The following is a 25983-nucleotide window of genomic DNA, read 5'->3' on the forward strand; positions in this document are numbered from 1 at the left end:
GGATCTGCTGGATCAGACCAGTGGTCCATCTAGGCCAGCATCCTGCCTCACACAGTGGCCAACCAGTTCCTCTGGATGGCCAACAACAGGGCATGGAGGCCGAGGCCTTCACAAGAATATCAGAAGAGATCTGCTGGATCAGACCAGTGGTCCATCTAGGCCAGCATCCTGCCTCACACAGTGGCCAACCAGTTCCTCTGGATGGCCAACAACAGGGCATGGAGGCCGAGGCCTTCAATCAGAAGAGATCTGCTGGATCAGACCAGTGGTCCATCTAGGCCAGCATCCTGCCTCACACAGTGGCCAACCAGTTCCTCTGGATGGCCAACAACAGGGCATGGAGGCCGAGGCCTTCACAAGAATATCAGAAGAGATCTTCTGGATCACAGCAGTGGTCCATCTAGGCCAGCATCCTGCCTCACACAGTGGCCAACCAGTTCCTCTGGACGGCCAACAACAGGGCACGGAGGCCGAGGCCTTCACAAGAATATCAGAAGAGATCTGCTGGATCAGAGCAGTGGTCCATCTAGTCCAGCATCCTGCCTCACACAGTGGCCAACCAGTTCCTCTGGATGGCCAACAACAGGGCATGGAGACCAAGGCCTTCACAAGAATATCAGAAGAGATCTGCTGGATCAGACCAGCGGTCAATCTACTCCAGCATCCTGTCTTTTACAGTGGCCAACCAGTTCATCTGGATGGCCAACAACAGGGCATGGAGGCCAAGGCCGTCACAAGAATATCAGAAGAGATCTGCTGGATCAGACCAGTGGTCCATCTAGTCCAGCATCCTGTCTCTCACAGTGCCCAACCAGTTCCTCTGGACAGCCAACAACAGGCTATGGAGGCCGAGGCCTTCATAAGAACATCAGAAGAGCCCTGCAGGATCAGACCAATAGTCCATCCAGTCCAGCATCCTGTCTCTCACAGTGGCCGACCATTTCCTCTGGATGGCCAACAACAGGGCACAGAGGCCGAGGCCTTCCCAATAAGAACATCAGAAGAGCCCTGCTGGATCGCATCGTTTCTCACCCAGTGGCCAATCCTTTCCTCTGGAGGGGGAAAAGAAGGCAAAGAAAAAAAGGACTACTTGATCCCTTTGTAATCCAGGAAATTAAAGGCTTTGGCTTCAGACCCAGCTCAGCTGGCCTCAGGTGGATTTAATGCACACAGATCCCTGAGATTATCCCGCTCGGCAACTGCCCACTGCAAGGGCCAGCTCCGTAAGATGGTGCCCATGAGTCAACGGCCCTGTTGGGTCAAGAAGGGGGCGCCAAAGCTAAGCAGGGTTGACCCTGGCTAGTACTTGGGTGGGGGACCACCAAGGAAGTCCAGGGTCCCTAGGCAGAGACCACCTCCGTTTGTTTCTTGCCTTGAAAACTTCACGAGGGATCATAAGTCGGCCGTGACCTGGCGGCGCTTAATTATTTATCTCTGACCTGGATGGCCCAGGGCTGTTTTTAGTATTTATCAAACTTATATCCTGCTCCCTCTCCCCTGAACAGGACTTGGGGTGGCGAACGGCGTATAAAAGACATCTGATAAAAACAATACGAAAGACACAACAAATAAGCTTTAAAATATATTAAAACGATTAAAAATCGATCCCCATTAAAATCTATCCACTGTCCAGCAGGGTCGGGTGGGTGGCTGGTGAAGACACAGCCGAAGCACAATCTACCAGCTGTCTGGTGGTGCATCACAAGCACCCAAAGTCCGCCTGAAAAAGGGCAGCCTTGCATGCTCCGCAGAACCAAGAGAGGTCCCACGAGGCACGCACCTCTTCAGGCCGCTGGTTCCACAAGGCGGGGCCACTAGGGCTAGTCCGGTCTTGTCAGATCTTGGAAACGACGCAAGGTCAGCCCCAGTTAGTATGTGGATGACAGACCACCCAGGAAGCCCAGATTTGTTATCCAGAGGGTGCGTTCAGACGGCGTGCTGAGAGTGGGTTAAACTGCTCCGGTTCTAATCGCAATCACACTTACCTCCCTTATCCCGCTTTACCGCGCAGTCGCAGCACTCCCCGGAATCTACACTACCGACGCGCAGGAGCATGCGTCGGTGGGTTTTTTCCTCAGTTTGCGCATGCGCATAGGCGCCCCTCCATAGAATTGAAAAAACCTTGGCTCCAAAGTCTCCTCACGGCGCCAGGAGATCCCTCTAACACCAGACATTATTGCAGAGTGTCGCTTTCGTGCCAAAAGCCTGCCCTGAGGTGAACATGTGAAATGAATTCCGGCACAAGACAGATACCTGTGCTACCTAGGAACTATTTCCACTTCAATCCCACCCCTCTAACAAAACAGTTTCCTTTAAACGTTTGACCCGAAAATGGCCTCCGTGAGATCCCAAACTCATTTTAACGCTAGAACAAGTCACCGTTTAAACTTTGGTTTTATTAACACAGGTGCGGAGCTCCACCTATGCACATACCGCCGACGCTTAAAAAAATGGCGAGTGAAAAGCGGAAGCCTCGGGCTTCCGCAGCAGCTTTCCAGAGGGGAGGGGGTTGAAGCACCCGGAAGTGGCTCAACACCGCAGGAGCGATCAGACATCGGATTATGCATGGGAAAGAGCAGGTAGAAAAAGAGGTACTTTCAGAGGTCATTTCGGGGGGGAACGCGGGGGAACGCAGTTCCCCCGGGTGAGGTGCAGGGGGGTGGGGCACATGATGAAGCCCCACCCCCTGCTTCTGGCCGCCCCACTTCCAGCCCTCATTTAGCCAGGAGGAGGCAGGAGAAGAGGGAGGTTAAGTTGCTTCCTCCCTGCCTCTCCCCACCCCTGCCTGCCTGGGGCCAGGGAGGGCCTTGGTGGGGCTTCCTCGCACTTCCGCCGGCCTTGCAGGTCCACCGCTGGCCCCCTGATGTCAGGGGGTGTGGCATATGCTAATGAGTTATGCTAATGAGTTCCCCTAGCTCTTTTTCTACGAAATGACCCCTGGGTACTTTTGTCCCTTTCTCACAATACAAGAACTCAAGTGGGCACTCCATGAAACTGCTGAGCAGTCGGGTTAGAACGGATAAAAGGAAGTACTTCTTCACCCAAAGAGTGATTAACACTTGGAATTCACTGCCACAGGAAGTGGTGGCAGCTACAAGCATGGACGGCTTCAAAAGGGAATTAGATAAGCATATGGAGCAGAGGTCCATCAGTGGCTATTAGCCACAAGGTATAGATAGGGACTCTGGGGCAAGTGATGCTCTGTCATCTTGGTGCTTGGGGGGGGTCAACAGTGGGAGGGGGATTCTAGTGTCCTGGCCCCACTGGTGGACCTCCTGATGGCACCTGGTATTTCTGGCCACTGTGTGACACAGAGTGTTGGACTGGATGGGCCTTTGGCCTGATCCAACATTGGCGTCTCTTATGTTCTTATGTTCTTAAACTGCAGCTTAAAACTGGAGAATCAGGAAAACACCAGAGGGGGATCTGGTAACAAAATACTCCGGTTTAAAGGGGGTTTTGAGCCGGAAAGCGATGGCTGGGGACAGTGTGCAGATGTTGATGTGTGAACGTGCATATAAAAATCCATTTCTGAAGCGTGACGAAAGCTGATCAAACAGCCCGTCTGAACGACCCCAGAGGCAGGCGACGGCAAAGCCACCTCTGTTGATCTCTTTCTGCACGAAAACCCAACAAGGTCTCCGCAAGTTGGCTACAACTTGACGGCACTTTCCACACCCACCTCCACACAACTAATTAATCTTGATGATAACTGGGGGGCGGGGGAGGCCTTCCCCGTGCATTTTTGGAGACTCCCTAGCTGCTTTCCCCCCTTTCCTGTTCCGTTTTCTGACAATCAAGGAAGACAGATTTAAAAAAACCCCAAACAACCCCATGAAGGATGCAGAAATTGGGGTTGGGGTTGGGGGCTCCCAAAACCTCCCGCCCAAAGGCAAGCGAATCTGAAGTGAGATTAGGAAACTGACTCTCTCTCTCTGTGTGTCGGGCCCTGAAGTTCCCATCAGGAAGGATCCAGCTGGTCGTCATGGCAACAGCAAGGATCTTGGTTGTGGACCAGCACTTAAACGGGAGGGGCGGGGGGGGGAGAGCAGAGGCTGGATTCTGGGACAGATTGTCAGCGTGAAAACGGCAGAATATGAATTTCCACTCTTCTCCTTTTTAAGACGGGCAGAAGAACACGCTCGCTAGCGGCCTCCCCCACTCTTCCCTCGGAGATCCGTTTGGGACTCTCTAGCAGGGAGCTGCGGTGGCTCAAGTGGTTAAGACGCTGAACTGCAGGCTGTGGAAGGTCGGTAGTGCAGCAGTTCGAGACCCGAGTGTGCCGCATGATGGAGTGAGCTCCTGTCTCTAGTTCCAGCTCCTGCCAACCTAGCAGTTCGAAAGCAAGACATTGCAAGTAGATAAATAGGGACCACTTTGGTGGGAAGGTAACAGCGTTCCGTGCGCCGTGGTGTTTAGTCATGCCGGCCACATGACCACGGAAACGTCTTCGGACAGCACTGGCTCTTCGGCTTGGAAACGGAGATGAGCACCGCAACCCCAGAGTCGGATTCGACTGGCTTTCGAGCAAGGGAACCTTTACCTTTACGTTTACCTTAGCAGGGATGCAGCTTGGTAAAGGAAGGGCTCCCAGGGGCCGTTTCAGTCTGCCGAAACAGCCCCGGGGAGGAAGGCTGAATCCCCCTTTCCCACGTGTGCCAAAGTCGCCACTGGAATACGGCACCGGCGCACCTTTGAGTCACAAAAACTCCTGAGACAGGTGCGACGCAAAAGTCTTCCTGCTGGGCACAGAGACTTCATAGGATGTGGATTGGCCCTGACAGGACGCTTGTCTGGAGCTGCTAGTTGTGATGGGGATAAAATAGGGGGAGAGGAGAGCTGTGTGACCGCCAGTCTAGTGTAGTGGTTAAGTGCGCCGGCTCTAATCTGGGAGAACCGGGTTTGATTCCCCACTCCTCCACTTGCACCTGGCTGGATGACCTTGGGCAAGCCGTAGTTCTGGCAGAGCTGTTCTCTCAAGGGCAGTTCTTGAGAGAGCTCTCTCAGCCCACCTACCTCACAGGCAGTGTTCCCTCTAAGCTGAGTTAGTGTGAGCTAGCTCACAGTTTTTTAGCCCCTGGCTCACACATTTTTGTCTTCGCTCAGGAAGGATGACTCCAGAGCAAACTAATTTATGCAGTATCCCAATCGCTCGCTCACAACTTTAATGCCATTAGCTCACAGAGTAGAATTTTTGCTCAAAAGACTCGACAGCTTAGAGGGAACACTGCTCACAGGGTGTCTGTTGTGGGGAGGGGAACGGAAGGGAGATTGGAAGCCGCTCTGAGACTCCTTCGGGTAGTGAAGGGCGGGGTATAAATCCAATCTCCTCCTCCTCCTCCTCCTCGTCTTCTTCTTCTTTGAAAAGTACTGGGTTCGACGCATGGAGAACTCGGACTACGACATGCGTTCAGACGCGTTTATTGTACTTTACAATAAAACAAGGGAAAACGGACCTGCAAGGCCAGCTATATACACTCCACCTGGCACACTTCTGTCCCCATGGGAGGGTTTGAATATCCCGCCAAGGGTGCTATTGGTGGACTCGAGGAGGACTAGGATCCTCGGTCCCCTTTGTGTTTGGGGACCAAGCTCCTGCTTTAGCCACGGACCCCTGGTGGCGGTCCACGTACATAACATTCTTCTTCTTCTGGGGAACGGGTAGAACATAGGGCACAGGTGAGCGATCCTTCAACTCTACGCAAGACGCTAGGCCTTTTAAAAGCTCCTTAGCTGCCCAGGCCCATTTTTTTACTCTGGCAGCGCCGTACCACTGAAGTGTCAGTTGGCGCAACGGCCGGTCTCCCAAAGATGTAAATAGCCAACCCAAGAATCCACAGATGTGCAGATATTGCTGAGACTCATTCTCTACTCCCGCCCTCTCCTCCCCTGTGAGCACCCGATGTCTTGTAATGGAGAGTCAGGATGGGAAAGGACCGGGGTCATTTCCTGCGGGAGTGCACAGGAGCGGAGCTCCGGCAGTAAGGAGCCCAGGGGGTGTGCACATGCAACAAGCCCTGCCCCCTGCTCCCAGCAGCCCTCAGTTGGGCCACAAGGAGCAAGAAGCAGCCAGGCAAGTTGCAGAGCCCCCTCCCCACCGGCCCGCCTTCAGGTACACGCTCTCCCTCCTCTGTCAGGGCAGATCTGTGCGTCCCCCCCATAGCTAGCAATCCAAAACAATCCAGTGGCACCTTTAAGACAAAGTTTTATTCAGGTACAAGCTCTCCCTCCTCTGCGAGGACAGATATGCACGTCCCCCCCCCATAGCTAGCCATCCAAAACTGTCCAGTGGAGCCTGAGTGGTGGGTGTTGCCTTCTGACACACTTCACTTCCGGTGATGTCAGAGGGCGTGGCATATGCAAATAAGTTATGCTAATGAGCCCCTGCACCTCTTTTTCTATGAAATGACCCCTGGAAAGGACCAGTCCTGTAGCTAGGAAGTTTTCTTTGGGGGGGACACAGAGGGCAGTGAGGCTCTCCAGAGATGACTGGCGCTGGCCAAAGAACTCCCTCCCTCAGGGGCCAGCTGGTACCTATCGCTGAGCACGGTCCAGTCCTTGCAGCTCCATACTGGCATGAGGCTGGCCAGGCCGATGGGCAGGTATGGCACCACATTGCTCCGGCCAGCCCCTGCCTAAATCCCCCTCCCCGAGTAGGTAGGTGCTGGGGGGGGGGCTTTCAGTCGGTCACCCTTGAGCAAAACGACCTGTGCTTCTCCAGGCAACATGGCAGGTGTGTCCCCCACCCCACCCCATGCCCGGCCCCGAAGGCCCACGCAGCTCCCCAGAGAGGAAGCCGTGGCCTCTCCCCTTTCCGCCGAGGCCCGGCTTGGGGAAACGGTTCAGGTTCCCACGCAGGCCCGTAGCCAGGTGGTGTTATTAGCTGGGAAGAGCCGGGATGCCCGGCCCCGAAGGCCCACGCAGCTCCCCAGAGAGGAAGCCGTGGCCTCTCCCCTTTCCGCCGAGGCCCGGCTTGGGGAAACGGTTCAGGTTCCCACGCAGGCCCGTAGCCAGGTGGTGTTATTTTTGTTCAGGGGGCATTTACATTTTTAAGGGGGCAGTTAAATTACAGTTAATTAAATTAACCTGAATGCCTGTCTTTAAAGGGGGAGGCTCCGATTGTTGGAGATGTTTTGTTGGAGATGTATTGCCCTGTGGAAGGGAACTCAAGAGGCATTTAAATGCCCCCTGAGCTTTCTTTCCCCAGGTCCCATGATGCCCCCCCCCAAAATTCCACAGTGGGAGGGAGAGGGAAGCCCGCGCCCTCACCCTGACTGCTGCCAGCAGCAGACAGCAGTGTGTGGGGGTCTCTCCTCAAAAATAAGGTTTCTGGCATGGTTATCTGTGGGGCGGGGCTTTTCATTAAGGGGGCAGGGCCCCGGAATGCCCCACTGTAGCTTCAGGCCTGCCTGACCCAGCTTGGACGGGATTCTCAATGGGAGCTCGGGGAGAGGGTCGACCAGCAGGCCGAGGGACTCCCGCCCCGAGCATCGAATTCAGCAAAGCTTCCTCTTGTGTAAACCCACCAAATGAACCGCCCTCTCATTGTGTAAAGATCCCCTCCCCGTCTGTTTTACGAGGCTAGCAGGAGGCGGCCTTGGTGCAACTGGCCTGCGCCTGAGGGCGGAGGAGCAGAGCTTGAGGCGGGCTGCGGTGTCTCAGCAGCAGCTCCTGAGAAGAAGCCACACCCTCCACGTCCCTCCTCCTGGTTCTTTCCTCTCCTCCTCCTCTCCTCCTTCGCCCCCTGCCACCTCTGGCTTCCCAGAGAGGCTGCCCGTTGCTCCTTATCCTCACAATTAGTACGTGCATGTGGCTGAATGCCCCTGAGGCCAGGGAAGACTGGGGGGCAAGGCAGATTTGGGAGGGGGCATCGCCCCCCCCGGTGTCCACGTTAGCTACGGGCTTAGGAAGGACCTTGGATTGCAGGCCCGACGTCTCAGTGCCTTGGTTTTCTGCTCCCGGCTCAAGTTTTTTCCTGGATCTCATTTTTCCTGCCTGCCTCGTCTGATTCTGCCACTTGCCCCATGCCCTCGATAGCGTGCCATTAGAGGTGACAGATGGCTGGAGATGCAACTCAGGCTCCAGATGTTAATTAAGTTGCAATCTGTAAATAACGTGCCTAGCCCAAGTTGGCACGTGGCGGGGAGGGGCCGCCGGCGCTCGAGAGTGAAAAACAGTTGACTCAGGGCCCTTCGTCTTGTGAAGCCTGTGGGAACCTTTCAGTAAAATAGACTTCAGATGTGGGCACACATAATACAAGAATGGGTTAATGTTTCATGTTTTTTCAAAGCCCAGGATTAGTGCGGGAGACCGGTCACCAGATAATTACCTGGCTGATAAACTAGCCACCCAAAGAGTGATTAACACTTGGAATTCACTGCCACAGGAGGTGGTGGCGGCTACAAGCATGGACGGCTTCAAAAGGGAATTAGATAAGCATATGGAGCAGAGGTCCATCAGTGGCTATTAGCCACAAGGTATAGATAGGGGCTCTGGGGCAAGTGATGCTCTGTCTTCTTGGTGCCTGGGGGGGGGGTCAACAGTGGGAGGGGTTCTAATGTCCTGGCCCCACTGCTGGACCTCCTGGTGGCACCTGGTATTTCTGGCCACTGTGTGACACAGAGTGTTGGACTGGATGGGCCTTTGGCCTGATCCAACATTGGCATCTCTTATGTTCTCTTATGTTCTTATGTTCTCTTATGTAATGGTTATCAGGGAGAGCCGAGTTCAGATCCCCACTCTGTCACTAGGGTTGCCAGCCTCCAGGTGGGCCCTGGAGATCTCCCGCTTTGACAACTGACCTCCAGCTGACAGAGAGCAGCTCCCCTGGAGAAAATGGCTGCTTTGAAGGGTGGACTCTATGGCGCTGTACCATGCTGAGGGCCCTCCACCCCCAAAGTCTCCCGGTATTTCCCAACCCAGACCTGGGAACCCTATCTGCCATGGAAGCTTGCTGGGGGACCTCGAAGCAGTCACTGTTTTCTCAGTCTAATCTACCTCACAGGGTTGTTGTGAGGATAAAATGGGGGAGAGTGCCCTGGAGGAAGGGTGGGATACAGATCGCTACAAAATGGATGTGTACGTTGGCTGACTTTCATTTTAAAAGCACACGTCGAGCATAAAAACAACAATTCTGGACATTTTGCAGACAGAAGGATGAAATAGTGTGACTTATGCAGTAAATCCCCATTTCTGTGAAAAATATTGGTGTGGGGGGATGTTTCTGAACATTCTGGACTGCCTATAATGTAGTCTCTTTGGTAATCTCAGATCCTCCGCGTTACAGTGGAAACGCACGCCTGGGTCACCGTGGGCAATCCACATCCAGATTTAGAAACCTGCCGTCTAACCTATTTACACCTACTCCTCTTTCATTCACATCTAATTTATCTCTTTCTCCAGAATTTTAGAAGCAGACTGAAGTAATAAGACAAAGTCAGGAACTCTTGACGCACTTCAGGACTTCAATGTTTCCCCCCCCTTTTTCCTCCATTTCTTTTTCTGTACCATTATAACTTAAAAAATAATGAAGGTCTGATAGCTCACATTTAAAAAATGGAAGATTAAATATTTATCTGCCCGGATATCATTCTGTGAATGAAGACAGGCTGTCGGAGACTGTGTGCCTGTGGGGCCTGGGTGGGAACTCAGCTGTATCCTAATTTAAATCGTTGCTTGAATGGCACAGAAGGCCCGGTCCAGATGACAGACCCAAAGCATGTGTCTCCCGCACAACCGCAGGGAGGTGCTTTTGGGTTCAGGGGGTGGGGACAGTGCTTAAGGAGAGGCATTTTCAGCCTGCAGACAGACAACGTTTCCTGCAGGAGGATTAGAAATCGATCGCTTACAATGTAAAGCAGAGAGATGTCCTTTGCCACTTTCCAACTGCAGGGCAGGACCTTAGGTCGCGTTAAGGCAGGGAGCCAATCACGCCGTTGCCCCGGTTCTAATTTGATCCTGGTCTTTTTTATCTGGTGTTGCACGACCAGACAGCTCCCCCGTGAATCGCCTTACCGTGCGCAGACTCCGTGGTGGATTGTCTAAACCGGGGGTGTCAAACATGCAGCCCGGGGGCCAGATCAGGCCCCCGGAAGGGCTTCTATCAGACCCTCAGTGGAACTGGCTGTCTTCTGCTTCTTCTTCCAGTTCTGCTGCTGCTGCTGCATCATCGTAGGTTTGCAGCTTACTAATACACATCTGAACAGCATACGCAAGATTGCAACAGCACAGACATTTTGATGCAATCATTTGGAGCAAGAGGTGTCCGTTATCAGACACTGTTAAATAAACAGAACATTGCAAGAGTGCTGATGTTTTAAACATGTTTTTGTTTTAAGTTAAAAAACCCATTTGTGTTTGCGTCCTTTAAAAAGTTTATATCTCCGCTACCTGACATTACTTTTTACGACACATGTGGCCCAACCCAACAGAGTCCCATTTATGTCAGATCCAGGCCTCGTAACAAATGAACTCAAGACCCTGGTCTAGATGGCATTCACCTAAAGGAGCCACGCGATTGGTTTAAAAATAATCTGTTTGCACATACGCATATGCGCCTCCCTGCATATTTGTTTTTCCGCGCATGCGCAGAATCGAGTACTTAAAGCACCACCAGTGGTACATGGAGCCGAAATCCCTATGTCAGGTTCTGTAATCTCATTGGTTCTTTTACAGTGGAGGGACTATTTGGCAGGGGGAAAGTCCTACCGTGTCCTCCTCCTCTAGAATTAGATCCCCTTTCAATTAATGAAGTTAATAGATTTCACGGGCCATTCAGGAACATGAAATTGTCTGGAACGCTTGAGCAGAGCTCGTCAGCTGTCGTGCATACATGCTTTTATGCACATATCGCTACGAGTATTTTTTAAAATGGCGGCTGTTCAGGATGGCCTGAGCCAGACCATCCTGACGGCCTGATTGCACGCTAGAACGATCAGACGGGGGAGAGTCCCCCCTTGGGCCATCGGGAAGCACTAGCCCCAAACTTTCACCAGTATCTTTAAACTCCAGTTCCCTGATGGGGCTGAACGGGCTGATCACGGGAGCAGCACCTTTCCCAGATGTCGCTGTCTGATCGTTCCCTTTAAACCCGCCAGGCATTCGTGCCTGGGTCGTATCTAATAACCCGTCTGAACGCGAATTTAGCTACATGTAGACTAGATTGCTGCAATGCGCTCTGCCTGGGGCTACCCTTGAAGAGTGTTCAGAAGCTGTAGCTAGACTGCAGATTGGGGCCAGCTGCCGGGACAATGTAACCCCAGTACTGCATTGGCTACCAGTCCACTCCGAAGTCCGATTCAAGATGCTGGGTTTGTGCTATAAAACCCTACCTGGTTTGGGACTGTGGTATCTGAGGGACTGTCTTCTCCCATATGTTCCTGCTCAGGAATTCAGGACACAGGGAGAGACCCTCTTTTTTCTTTTTTCCTTTATTTTCTTGTATTTTTCATATGTGCACGTGTGTGTGTGCGCGCGCCTGGAAGTCATGGCGACCTCTGGTGACTGACCCCTACTGGGGGCCTGGAGGATATTCAGAGAGGTGGCTGAGTAAAGCCTGCCCCCGCCTCCCGATTGCTGGTATTCCAAGGAGGTCTCCCCTCCAAGGACTTGCCAGAGTCGACCCTGCTTAGCTTCCGAGATCTGACGAGACGGGGCTTGCCTGGGCTATCCGGGTCAGGGCTGGGGAGAGACCCTCTTGACTGTCCCATTGACCAAAGGAGCTTGTCTGGTGGGCACATGAGAGCCGGCCTTTTCAATGGCAGCCCCACGATTATGAAACAACCCCCCCCCCTGGAGGAACACCTGCCCCCCTCATTTTCTATCTTCAAGAGGCAGTTGAAGACAGTTTTATTTAGGCCTGCCTTTGACTACTTTAGAAGAGAAGAAGAAAAGAGATTGGATTTATACCCCATGGCCCTTCACTACCCAAAGGAGTCTCAGAGCGGCTTGCAAACTCCTTTCCCTTCCCCTCCCCACGACAGACACCCTGTGAGGTCGGTGGGGCTGAGAGAGCTCTTGACAGAAATGGCTCTTTTTCAAGGACAGCTCTTATCAGAGCTACGGCTTGCCCAAGGTCATCCAGCCAGGTGCAAGTGGAGGCGTGGGGAATCAAACCCGGTTCTCCCAGATCAGAGTCTGCACACTTCACCACGACACCAAACTTTAGTTTGTTTGCTTTTTAATTGGCAGTCCTAATTCAGATTTTTAACTGTGGTCTTTTATGTGTTTTTATAATTTTTGTTTACATTTTCATGTTATTTGAGTCCTGCAAAGTAGAACGGTGGCTAATAAATGTTTTGAATGAATAAACAGTGCCGCCCTAGCCTCAGGGTCATGCCAGGGGACTACTAGCTGGGCCTAAAATCCAAACTTTTCCAGGCTTTACTTTGTCTATTTCAAGTATCAGCTCCCTTTTTACAGGCAGCTGCAAACATGGTGCAGGCTGGTGTGTGTGTGTGTGTGTGTGTGTGTGTGTGTGTGTGTACGTCATTGTTCCTCGTCTATGATGACACAGACACTGTCCAATAGGTGCCTGGTATACTTGCATTCTGTTCCACCAGGGTGTGATAATCTTGACACAGGAACCGTCCTCTAGAATCAAAGGCATCTGGAAGCCAGCCTGTTTTGCAGGCAGCCCTGACTCCCTCCCATGCGCCCCCCCGCCCCCCGACATCAATTAAGCCTGGCCCTTGCGAGTCACTTGGCACCTGAGTGGAAGGCTTGTTCCACTTGCTATTCTCAGCGCAAGCTTTCTGTCTGGCTGCAAAGTGCCGGAGCAGGTGTTTTCCTCTTCGGATTGCATCATGCCCGAGGTTGCATTAGCCGCCTCCCCTCTCTTAATTAGGGCTCCGGCTAAAGTGGTGGGCAGCCGCCATTAACGGAGGAGTCAGACTTATCTGTGACAGGCAGGTAATTTGGAACCTCTCCACAGAGAGTTAATTGCTGGGGCTAATAGTTCGCTCCCGAGTCCTGACATTCTATTACTGCTTTCATAAATCACGGGACCCGGGTGAGGAGAAAGGGATGAAGTGTATTAAGGCCGATAAGAAGGAGAGGTGGCACGGGCACAGGGCCGGCTCACTCACTAGGCGAACTAGGCGATCACCTAGAGCGGGCCGGCCCTTAGGGGCACCAAACTGCACCCAGCCCCGTACTCTGAGAGTTTCTTGATTATTTGTGTTTTTGATTCTTCCTAAAATGCATTTATTTTTGAAAAATGGCAGGCACGGGGGGGGGGGGCGCCAGAAGGGATCCTCGCCTAGGGTGCAAAATAAGCTGGGGCCAGCCCTGCATGGGCGGCACACAAATAAATAAATAAAGCAGAGATTAGTCCCGTCATGTTCCCAAAGGCCTGACCGATAGGGGCCCCTGTGCCGGCCGGTGCCTTGTTGTACGCACGATTCCTCTTGTATTGTTCCAGAGGGTAGCCATGTGGGTCCACATCAGAACATCTACGGCTGAGTCCAGTCGCAACTTAGAGACCAGCGAAGTTTGGAGGGTGTGTGTGTGAGCCTTTCAGAGTCAATGGTCCTTTCCGCACTTGGACCCCATCCCTGGTTTTATTAGAGTTCAACTTGCGACACGATACCTTGCATTCATCCCTGGTTATGACAGCATCCGTTTACCCCAGGACAATTGTGGGGCGAAACTGGGGTGACCTCAAACAAAAAAATACCCCGAAATCATTACAGGGCTACAGAGGGAAGGCCTGGAGAGCGACCCCCCCCCAGTGACTCCGAGGCCGGCAAGGCGGGGGGGGGCAGGAAGGATCGGGGAGGCATTTAAATGCCTCTCCGTGCCTTCCCTGGCCTGTCTAAGGGCCGGCTTGTCCGGCCTCCCTGCAGCCATGGGGCGCCTGGGCAAGCCAAGGGAAGGCAGTTTAAACTGCCTTCCCTTCCCTTCCCTTCAAGGGGGGGGGTGTTTGCCCGGACCCCCCACAGCCACGGGGCAAGCCAAGGGAAGGCATGGGAGTGTGGCCTGGTATGCTAATGAGCTGCACTGTTGGGGTGTGTGGCCTGATATGCTAACAAGTTCATGCTGTTGGGTGTGGCCTATTATGCGAATTAGTTCCTGCTGGGATTTTTCTACAAAAAGAGCCCTGGCTGGCAGGGTATCAATCCAATCTCTTCTTCTGAAAAATCTTGCTGGTCCCTAAAGTGCGACGGGACTGAAATCTAGTTGTCCTCTTGCATTGTGTCATTCTCCTCCAGTGAGGTCAAGAAGCCCGTTCCCACTATCGGCACGTAAGATTATGAGCATTCTCTCCACCACCCCCCTTTCTCGTTCGGTTTCCCTGCCTGCATTCTGAGATGGTACAGGCTCTCTCGAGAGGACTGCACCACACATGGCCCCTCTGAGTTGTTGGTGCGCCACCGGTTGTGCAGTCACTACCAGACTCCCTCTGGAAGCTGCTGCACATTCGTGTTAACTTTCCTTCTGCTCCACTATGTGGACCTGTGTGACTCGCTCGTGTACACCAGTAGCCAAATTGCTTGTTCACAACTTTCGTGCCAGTAGCTCACAAAGCAGAACTATTGCTCACAAGACTCCATAGCTTAGAGGGCGCATTGGACATGGGGAGTCCTCTGGAATTCCAGCTGATCCCCAAACTACAGAGATCAGTCCCCCTGCAGAAAATGGATGCTTTGGAGGGTGGACTCTGTGGCCTCGTCCCCCACTGAGGTCCCTGTCCTCCCCAGGCTCCACCCCCAAATCTCCAGGAGTTTCCAGACCTGGAGCTGGCAACCCTACCCCCACCGCAGGCCAGTGGCCGGGGAGGGGGGAACCTGGCAACGCTACCTAGATTCCACCTTCCAAAGCAGCCATTTTCTCCAGGGGAACTGATCTCTATAGTCCAGAGACCGATTGTAACACCGGGGGATCTCCAGGCCTCACCTGGAGGTTGGCTGTCCGGGGCCAGATGGCTTACGGGCTGAAAGAACTTCGGACCAAAGCACCTTTCATTGTCTTCCTACAGAGTCCAGGTATGAATCAGAGACACACTTCAGAATTAGCACTGCTGGGGGGGGGGTTCCTTCGAGGAGGTCCCACTCTACCCAAAGCTCTTCCTGGGGCTTTCGACAGGGTTCCAGTAGCACGGAGGCGGAAACGACACGTTGGATCAGGGCCAGGGGAAGTGAATCAGTAGGGATTCCTTCTCCCCAGGGCTGTCAGGCCAGTCCAAAGCCAGAGAGCCGTGGCGTGGCGCGCGTGCCAACCCCGTCCAGGCTAGTCGGACGCGGAAGAGGGCAGGGAGGACGGCCTTCGATGGGGGAATCTTGGGTAGGTTTTCAGGCCCCGAAGAGGGAACTGCTCTGCTGAAACCTCCTCTCCCTCCTCCTTGGCGAGCCAGCGCTGTCATCCTTGGCGATGGAGTGCCTGCCTTCTCTTCGCCTGCTCCGTGCGCGGACTCGGGCTCCGGGCTGCAGAGAGAGGCCGGGGAGTCTGCAGTGGCGATTAATAATTCAGTCCCTGCCTGAATTCTCTGGCAGGAGCCTGCGGATGATGGAGTGCCTTGTCCTGATCGATGCTTTCCAGACACAACCTGAGAACAGAAGGGGGGGGGGGCAAGGGCAGGCCAAGGGTCCCTTGGTACTCTTCCCAGACCCGGTTATGGCTGTGCAGTGAGACCCTCTCCTCCATTAGGGTTTTTTGTTGCTGTTGTTGGCTATCCAATACCCTTTGGGGAGGGTAGCCTCCTACGTCTCGCTCCCCCCCCTGCAATTGCCCTCTGCTCCCTTTCGTGAAAAAGTTGATTTAGCATCCCTGTTACACACACACACCAGTGTCGTGGATTTGGCAACCTAATCTGCCCAGATCTAAAGGGGGAAGGATTCCCTGGATGCTGGACGGCACACCTCCTCGCGAGTTTCTCTCCCCTCCCCCTTGTGTTGTTTCATTTCCAAGCCGGCTCACCAGGAAAACAGATGACTTTGTAGATTTGGCTCTAGAAAGCTCTTCGCGGCACCTGTTGCATCTTCCCTCCTGAAAGCAAGGGACCCGTCTCCATGGCAACGGCCTGACATCATCCACAGATGCTTCAGAAGGGAAGGCCGAGTGGTCCGGAACTGCCTCTTGGCCTGGTGTGTTGATGGCTGCCAGGGGACAGAGGCTGTCTCAGCTGCGGGACAGCTCTTGGGAACTTGGGGAGGTGGCATATTTCTTTCTTCCCAACCCCCCCATGCATTTGTTTTGCATGGTCGGTTCCTCCTTTTGCTAGGGTTGCCACCTCCAGGTTGGGAATACGTGGAGATTTTGGGGGCGGAGCCTGAGGAGGGTGGGGTTTGGAGGGGTTTCAGTGGGGTATAATGCCATACTGGAGATGCCGGTGATTGAACCCGGGACTTTCTGATTGCCGAGCAGATGCTCCGCCACTGAGCCACGGAATACCAGCAGGAGCTTTTCCAGGATAAGCTAAGATTTCTGGATAGCAGCCTTCCGAAGCGGCCGGTTCCCCCCAGTGAACTGATGTCTGTTGCCTGGAGACCAGTTGTAATCCTTGGAGGTCTCCAGCCACCTCCTGGAGGTTGGTAGCCCAATCTTCTGCTCCTGTATCTTGAGTTAAAGGTCATTGCCTTCTGTCCACAAATCTTAGATTATCCTGTAATAGCTCCTGCTAGTCTCCCATGGCTCAGTGGCAGAGCATCCGCTTGACAATCAGAAAGTCCCAGGTTCAATCCCTGGCATCTCCAGTTAAAATGACCAAGACAGTAGGTGACGGGAAAGACCTCTGCCTGAGTCCCTGGAGAGCCAAGACTGACCCGGATGGATGGACTGAGGGTCCAATTCAGTAGAAGGCAGCTCAGGTGTATTCCCTTACAACGCATGGGCATGTGTAGTTCTGGCCTATCATAGAATCATAGAATGTGAGAGTTGGAAGGGACCTTGCAGGTCATCTAGTCCAACCCCCTGCACTCTGCAGGATCACAGCCGAAAGGCAGTCCTACAACATACCCAAAAGAGGGTTGTCCATCCAATTCAGTAGAAGGCAGCTCAGGTGTATTCCCTTACAACGCATGGGCATGTGTAGTTCTGGCCTATCATAGAATCATAGAATGTGAGAGTTGGAAGGGACCTAGCAGGTCATCTAGTCCAACCCCCTGCACTCTGCAGGAGCACAGCCGAAAGGCAGCCCTACAACATACCCAAAAGAGGGCCAGCCTCCGCTTGAAAACGTCCAGTGAAGGAGCATCCACCACCTCCCGAGGCAGTCTGTTCTTGGTTGAGTGGTTGAGCACCAAGCTCAACCACTCTTACAGTCAGGAAGTTTCTCCTGATATTTAGCCGGTATCGACTCCCTTGTAATTTCCACCCATTAGATCTAGTCTTGCAATCTGGAGCAAGAGAGAATAGATCTGCTCCATCTTCTACGTGACAGCCCTTCAAATATCTGAAGACTGCAATCATGTCCCCTCTAAGCCTTCTCTCTCCCAGGCTAAACAGACCCAACTCTTTCAGCCTTTCCTCATAAGACTTGGATTCCAACCCTCTCACCATCCTGGTTGCCATCAAGGTGGCGTCCCTATCCTGTCCCTGGTATTTCCCAGCATGTGCATTTTGTTGCAAAAGAAGCTGAAAGGGGAGTGGGTTTTTTATTTTCAAACCAGTCTTGTTTCCCAAGCCCCCTCAAAGCCCTGTGCCGGCAGGGGTTTCGGGGACAAGTGATGTGGAGTGGGACAGACGGAGGGGGCTCCTTAGATCTCCCAGTTAAGTTGCTTTGCGCTTTTGGAAGGAAGATTGAGATAGGACAGATACGGTGACAGTGAGATAGAACAGGAACAGATCATAAGAACATCAGAGGGGCACTGTGGGATCAGACCAGTGGCCCCTCTAGCATCCTGTCTCACACAGTGGCCAACCCGTTGCTTTGGAGGGCCAACAACAGGGCGTAGAGGCCTGATATTGCCTCCCGGCACTGGGATTCAGAGGTTAAGTGCCTCTGAATGTGGAGGTTCCCTTCAGTCACCATGGCTGGTACCCTACTGAGGTCCCCCTTTTCCCCCAAACCACTTGGCATATCTGGGGAACTGAAACCAAAAGTAGTTGTTTTAGCAAGGGCCAGTCAGTCAAACTGATTGTAAGTTATTATATGAACATCTCCGAGAAAAGCTAAGCCTTCTCTCAATGGAATAGGCATTATCAGGAGTCATTTCCTGCAGGGGCGCACAGGAGCGGAGCTCCGGCAGTAAAGAGCCCAGGGGGCGGGCACATGCAACAAGCCCCACCCCCTGCTCCCAGCAGCCCTCAGTCAGAGCAAGAAGCAGCCAGGTAAGTTGCAGAGCCTCCCCCCCCACCCCCACCCCGGTCCAAAACAGTCCAGAGGCACCTTTAAGACCAAGTTTTATTCAGGTACAAGCTCTCCCTCCTCTATGAGGACAGATCTGCACATTCCTCCCACCCCCCAATAGCTAGCATTCCAAAACAGTCCAGTGGAGCCTGAGCGGTGGGTGTTGCCTTCTGACACACTTCCGGTGATGTCAGGGGGTGTGGCACATGCAAATGAGTTATGCTAATGAGCTCCTGCACCTCTTTTTCTATTAAATGACCCCTGGGCATTATGCCTCTGTGTCAGTGAAAGCCAGTGTGATGTAGTGGTTAAGCCCAGGTTCGAATCTCCACTCTGTCATGAAAGCTTGCTGGAGTCACACTGTCTCAGCCCAACCGACCTCACAGGGTCGTTGTGAGGATAAAATGGAAGAGAGGAGAATGATGCAAGCCACTTTCAGTCCCCATTGGGGAAAAGGGCAGGGTGCAAATGCATAAAGGAATTAAATGTGATTTCCCCACCACATGCCCAATTGGCTGGCTCTTACCGAGAGATGCTGCTCTGTCTGAAATGCCTGCCTTAATACGGAGACGCCAGCTTCTCTTTTTCAGCAGAGACAAATCCCTCTTAAAAGAGCAGGCGCCTTTATTAAGATTTCACATTTTAAATCTGTTACTAATTAGTTCGATGCACCAATTACTCTGCGAATGCTTTCGTCCCCATCTTCACAGTGTCAGTTTCCCCATTCCCAACAACCCCCTAAGAATTATCCTGCCGTCTCTAGTCACGCTAAGAACTGCAGCGCTGGTTCCAAGGCAGAAATCCCTCTGAAGCGAGGGGCCGCCCCCTCTGAGCTGGAAAAATCCTGGAGATTTTGGGGAGGGGGATGGAATCTGGGGGGAGATAGCTTTTGGAATGGGGAGGGACCTCATTGGGGTAGAACGCTGTGGAATCCACCCTCCCAAGTAGCCGTTTTCTCCTGGGGAACTGACCTCTGCCATCTGGAGATCAGTTGTAATTCTGGGAGATCTCCAGGCCCCAACTGGAGGTTGGCCACCCTCCTCTGAACCCTTTGGGAGCCTGTAAAAGAAATTCAGTTGTGAACATAAGGACAGAAGAACATAAGAGACGCCAATGTTGGATCAGGCCAAAGGCCCATCCAGTCCAACACTCTGCCACACAGTGGCCAAAAATACCAGGTGCCATCAGGAGGTCCAGCGGTGGGGCCAGGACACTAGAAGCCCTCCCACTGTTGCCCCCCCCCAAGCACCAAGAATACAGAGCATCACTTGCCCCTGTCTGAGAGTTCCTATCTATACCTTGTGGCTAATAGCCACTGAGGGACCTCTGCTCCATATAAGAACATAAGAGAAGCCAAGGTTGGATCAGGCCAATGGCCCATCTAGTCCAACACTCTGTCACACAGTGGCCAAAAATACCAGGTGCCATCAGGAGGTCCAGCAGTGGGGCCAGGACACTAGGAGCCCCCTCCCACTGTTGGCCCCCCCTCAGAGCACCAAGAATACAGACCGAGAGTTCCTATCTATACCTTGTGGCTAATAGCCACTGATGGACCTCTATTCCATATGCTTTTATGGCGGGGGGGGAAGCAGAATGGGGGGGGGGGGGGTTTGCATGCAGGGCCAGCATCCCCATAACCCGAAGTGAGGCGACTCCCAGAGACCCAGGGCTTCCAGTGGGGCCCGTTGCTGCTCACCCCCCACCTGCACACCTTTCACCCACCTGCCCGTTTGCCCATGCAATACCACCCATGCTCCTAGCTTCCCAGTGTCGATGGGGAACTGCATGTGGGTGGGGCATTGCAGCAGCATAACCAGCCACCCACATTGGCCAGCACTGCCGGGCATGGGGCAGCTAGGAGGGCAGGCAGAGGGAGGGCTTGTAAGCGGGGGAAGGAGGCACAGTCCGGTGGGGGGGCGCACTGGTGGGTGGGTGGAAAGGGCGGCGGGAGGGTGGCGGTGGGCGGAAAGGAGAGCCGGCACTATGTGCCTGCAACAGTTGCTGACATCCGTACAACTCGGTGTCTGCCCGGTGCACCCCGTGCTCAGCAGGGTCCGTAGCTGCTGTTAGGGAGTGAGCAGGCTTTCATTCCCCACCACGAGCCGGTACTCTGGACCCGCTGCTTTCGGGCTGGTGCGAAGGGGGACGCTGCCGCTTCCAGAAATAATAGCCTCTCGAAGGCAGCTTTTGCTATTAGCGTGATGTTTATATCCAAGGAAGAGATTAACGTCTTATTCCGATAGTGCTGCAGCAAGACGGGAGGACGGGTTTTTGTGGCAGGGGGGCATTCATCAGAGTTGTTTCCTTCACTGATGCGGCACCACCAGCTGAGCCCCGGGCGGCCCTGAAAACCGCTACTTAAGAGCAGGGGGCAGACGGCTCACGAGGAAACCTAGCTGCACGTACAGTAACACCGGGGCACCTTTAATGCCGCTTCTTGCTTGCAATAAGGAGAGGGTATCACGTTATCTCAGGTCCAGAGCATTCATACTTCATTCATTCCACCTGGCAGGCATATATTATATTAAGCCCTCCCGGCCGTAAAGGATCAGTGGCTGTGCAAAACAAGCAGCAGATATGGGTGCAGATTGTGGGCTGGGAGTGTTATGTACTGAGCCTGAACAGTACCTGGAAACTGGCTCAGCTTGTTCCACCAGAACAATAGACAGCCAGGATCCTGGAATGGACCTATAGAGTAGTAGTTGTAATGTAAATAGCCTATCGTTGGTGGTGGGGTGTGCTGGGGGGGTATGGTCTTTGCAGGCCATACCCCCCAGAGGCTTACAAACTCCTCCCCCTTCCCCTCCCCACAACAGACACCCTGTGAGGTAGGTGGGGCTGAGAGAGCTCCTGACAGAAACTGCTCTTTTTCAAGGACAGCTCTTGTCAGAACTACGGCTTGCCCAAGGTAATCCAGCAGGTGCAAGTGGAGGAGTGGGGAATCAAACCCGGTTCTCCCAGATCAGAGTCCGCGCACTTCACCACGACACCAAACTGCAGGCTCTGCAGAGGAAGACAAGGACAAGCCACCTCTGCTTCTCACTTGCCTCGAAAAACCCTTGCTGGGGTCGCCAACAGTCAGGTGTGACTTGGTGGCACTTTACACACGCAGAGAGAGGGAACCGGGGAGGGTAACTGGGGAATGGTTTCGTTCCGCCACCAGAGGCAGCGGCGCAAAGGGCACCCGTTCTCCATCGCCTTCCCGGCATCTGCTTTCTTTGGCTTCTGCCACCCCGAAGCAGTCAGCTTGGAGGGCGCGCGAAGCAGGTGAAAAGTGATTAGGCAGCACGCTCCTGTCATGTCGGAGAACCTGCTTTAGAAGGAAAATAAAACAGAGCAATTAGCAGGGGGATTAAGAAGACGAGCTAATGCACGCTCCGTGCAGGGTACCTCTATGCGAGCAGACAGCTGTTAAGTTCCTGGTGCGGCAAACACAGTTTGCAAGGGTTAGATGGGAGGGCTTGCATCTGGGGAGGGGGGGGGAGTGCGCTGACACTTATGGTTTATGGTGCAACGTGTGCGGAGCATCATCTTCCGCTCTTCTCTCGGGTGGCGCCTTCCGTGCCCAAGCCCCTTCTGACGCATCAGGAACAGCCAGGCCAAGTAAGAATTTTCTGCCGAGAATATCTGACAGACGAGTCTTTCAAGCCAGTGTGGTGTAGTGGCTCAAGTGTCGGACAAGGATCTGGGAGCCCCAGGTTCGAATCCCCACCTTGCCCTGGAACCTCGCTGGGCGACCTTGGGCCAGTCACGCGCTCTCAGCCTCACCTGCCTCACAGGGTTGTTGTGAGGATAAAACGGGGGAGAGGAGTACGGCGTAAGCTGCTTTGGGTCCCCACTGAGGAGAAAGATGGGCTATAAATAACGTGAGTGGGTTCCATGGATGAGCGGGCTCGAGTCCCGTGATCAGCTCAACTTTCTTTGTGATTTCAGCAAGAGCAAGAAAGACCCCAGAGCCGCAGCTCTGTCAAATAGCCTGCAATTGCCACACCCAAAAACACCCCGCTCCCAATGATAGGCTATTTACACAACATTACTACTTGATTGGTTACTTCCAGAGTCCTGACCAGCTATTGTTCTTGTGCTCCAAGCTCAGCCAGTCTCTGGGGTGACATACCTGGAATGATTCAGTTCCAGTACATAACAGTCATCCTCCCCCAATATGTCCCTGGAAGAGCACTAGGCTCAGGATATAAGAACTTCCTGGTGATCCCCGGCCCGAGAGAAGTCCGGCTGTCTCCAAACGGGGCCAAGGCCTTCTCAGTCCTGGCCCCCGCTTGGAGGAATGCTCTGCCGGAAGACATCCGTGGCCCTGCGGAGTTGTTACCCTTCCGTAGGGCCTGCAAGGCAAAGATGTTCTGCCGGGCCTTCGGCTGAGGGCAGCAATGAGGGGCGTCTTCTGGCGCTCTTATACAAGTCCCCATCCCTCGTAACCCCTCCCCCCAGGCAGGCTGGGGAGTCGGGACCCTTTCCGCCATCTGATATATTCTGCGTTTTTGCCATCTCGCCTAGGCTGTTAATGACACTGGGATGCTTCTTATGGATTTTAAATTGAGTATGGTAATTAAAAAAAAAAGATATTGTAAATCTGCATTCATTGCAGATACATCGTATGCCGTTACCCGCCCTGAGCCTACAATGTAGGGCGGGCGGGCTACACATCTATCTATCTATCTCTCTATCTATCTATCTATCTATCTATCTATCTATCTATCTATCTATCTATCATCTATCATCTATCATCTATCTAAATAAATAATTTAGAATATAAACATTCATAATCAACATTAAATTTTTTACATTTGTCCCTTTCATACCCTACCCACCTCCCTTTTCCCCTCCCTAATATATGGCTTCCCACAGTGCTTCGACCTCCTGCCCATCTCTTTATTAATTTTTACAACGACAATTTTCTTTTTGTAATTCACTAGGTAACTATTATTTCACTATAGTAATTAATTCTTGACTTATCCTATCTCCCAAGCATTCTATGATTAATAATTATTAAAACTAAACAAATTGTCTTTTACTTCCCAATACTTTTCTAAGTATTCTTTTAGATCCTTCCAGTCATTGTAGAAATCTTCTGCTTCCATATTATTCAACTTTCTTGTCAGTTTGTCCATTTCAACTGAAAATAATAATTTTTTAATCCAATCTTCAATCTTCGGGACTTCTTGCTGTTTCCAATTCTGAGCATACGTCATTCTTGCTGTAGTTATCATATACCACATCAGAGTTCTCTTTGATACATTAACCTCTTCCATTTTTAGTCCCAAAAGTAGTATTTCTGGTTCCTTCTTAAATGTACATTTCGAGATCTTTTCAATCTCTGCATGGATCTCACTCCAAATTGGGCTGTTTTGATCTGGTTTTAATCCGAGATGTGTATATTGTTTTGTTGTAAGCCGCCCTGAGCCCTACTTTTAGGGAAGGGTGGCCTTACAGTGTTCCCTCTAAGCTTCCCCCCGGGGGGGGCAGGGGATTGCCCGCCCAAAGGGCCCCCCAACCCGCCAGTCTGGATCAGGCTGGCGGGGGGAACCCTGCCCCCAAAGTGCCCGGTTTGGGCTGACGTGCCCGGCACGATGACGTCACCCGGACGTGACATCATCACGTTGGGCTGACGCTCTAGCAATCAGCCTGGGAACTCTATGGTGCCGTAGACTTTCCAGGCTGATTGCTAGAGCGTCAGCCGGCGGCGTGCCCAACGTGATGACGTCACTGCCGATTGTCCCGGACAGGGACCAACTCTCCCCCGCTGTGCTAACTAAGTGACTTGGCAACCCTACTAGCAAATCTAATTTAATAAACAAACAAACAAACCCTGGAAGCCTGGCCCAAATGCATCTTCAACCTCACCTTCCTCCAGAGAGCAAGGACTGGGGAGGGCCTGTCCCATGGCTGCCGGAGATGTGGAAGGAAGCTGTTATGCTGTTAGAGTGTTGTCAGCTTCCAACCCGGGCCTAGAGATCTCCCAGAAATTGCAACTGATCTGCAGGCGAGAGAGATCAGTCCCCCTGGAGAAAAGGCTTTCTTGGGCCGGTCCGTCCCCCCCAAAAAACCCCTTCACCCTCACCCCCAAATACCCAGGAATTTCCCAACCCAGAGTTGGAGGGGCTGGATACCCAGATCGCCAGGCCCCAGCAGGCAGGAATCTCTGCTCTCCCCCCCACCCTGCAATCCAGCCCAGGGCCTCACGATGACAGCTGGCTGTGGCACCTCAAATCCTTGAAAGAAGCTGGTTTAGGGTTGCCAGGTCTGGGCTGGGAAATACTCGGGGACTTTGGAGGTGGATCCGGGAGAGGGCGGGGTTTGGGGAGGGGAGGGGCCTCAGCATGGTGCAATGCCACAGACTCCACCCTCCAAAGCAGCCACTTTCTCCAGGGGAGCTGATCTCTGTCAGCTGGAGGTCAGTTGTGAAAGCGGGAGATCCCCAGGCCCCACCTGGAGGGTGGCAACCCTAAACCAGCTCCTTTCAAGGATTTGAGGGCGCTGTGTTGAAAGAACAGGGCAGCAAGGGGGGGGAATACTTCTGTGCTTTACTATGAAATATTCGTTCACCAGCAGGGCAAACTGTGCCCCCCCCGAGAGCATTTCAGCCCCCTCTTTCCCCACACCACAGTCCCGATCTGAATGGACCCAGATGCAGAGTTCCCCCTAAGCTGAGTTAGTGTGAGCCAGCTCACAGTTTTAAGCCTCTGGCTCACACATTTCTGTCTCAGCTCAGGAAGGAGGGCTCCAGAGCGAACTAATTTATGCAGGAGCCAAATGGCTCGCTCACAACTTTAATGCCAGCAGCTCACAAAGTAGCATTTTTGCTCACAGGACTCCACAGCGTAGAGGCAGCATTGCCCAGATGTGCCTGGGAATTGAGTTCTGAGCACAGAATGAAGAAAGGTTAAAGCAGTTGGGGCTCTTTAGCTTGGAGAAACGATGGCTGAGGGGTGACATGATCAAGGTTTATAAGATTATGCATGGGATGGAGCAGGTAGAGAAAGAGGTACTTTTCTCCCTTTCTCACAATACAAGAACTCAAGTGGGCACTCCATGAAAACGCTGAGTGGTTGGGATAGAACAGATAAAAGGAAGGACTTCTTCACCCAAAGAGTGATTAACACATGGAATTCACTGCCACAGGAGGTGGCGGCGGCTACAAGCACGGATGGCTTCAAGAGGGAATTGGATAAGCATATGGAGCAGAGGTCCATCAGTGGCTATTAGCCACAAGGTATAGCTAGGAACTCACAGGCTGGGGCAAGGGATGCTCTGTATTCTTGGTGCTTGGGGGGGGTCAACAGTGGGAAGGCTTCTAGTGTCCTTGCCCCACTGCTGGACCTCCTGATGGCACCTGTTATTTCTGGCCACTGTGTGACAGAGTGTTGGACTAGATGGGCCATAATCTTGAAAGTAAAATTAGAAATGGTGCCCGACATATTTCTACTAAATGTTATGCCAGATAAGCTTTCGTTTAATGAGAAATATGTAATTGCGTATGTAATAACGGCAGCTAGAATACTCTGGGCTAAACACTGGAAACTAGATTGTGTACCCAGATCAGATGAAGTATTGAGTAAACTGTTGGAAGTAGCGGAAATAGATAAATTGAATATGTATTTACAAGGGAAAAATGATGAAGATTTTCTAGATAGATGGGCAGGATTGTACAAATGGTTGGATAAAAAGAGAGGACTCTGAAA

At 52.7% G+C, this 25983-nt stretch overlaps 1 protein-coding gene across 1 annotated transcript in view; it reads left to right on the plus strand.

Moving 5' to 3' along the window:
* The window catches only part of JPH3 (junctophilin 3), a 117878-nt gene that overhangs the window by 67343 nt on the left and 24552 nt on the right, over positions 1–25983 (plus strand). The window lies entirely within an intron of this gene.

The sequence above is a fragment of the Gekko japonicus genome, unplaced genomic scaffold, assembly GCF_001447785.1.
Source record: "Gekko japonicus isolate JY-2015 unplaced genomic scaffold, Gekko_japonicus_V1.1 scaffold1502, whole genome shotgun sequence".
NCBI classification, from domain to species: domain Eukaryota; kingdom Metazoa; phylum Chordata; class Lepidosauria; order Squamata; family Gekkonidae; genus Gekko; species Gekko japonicus.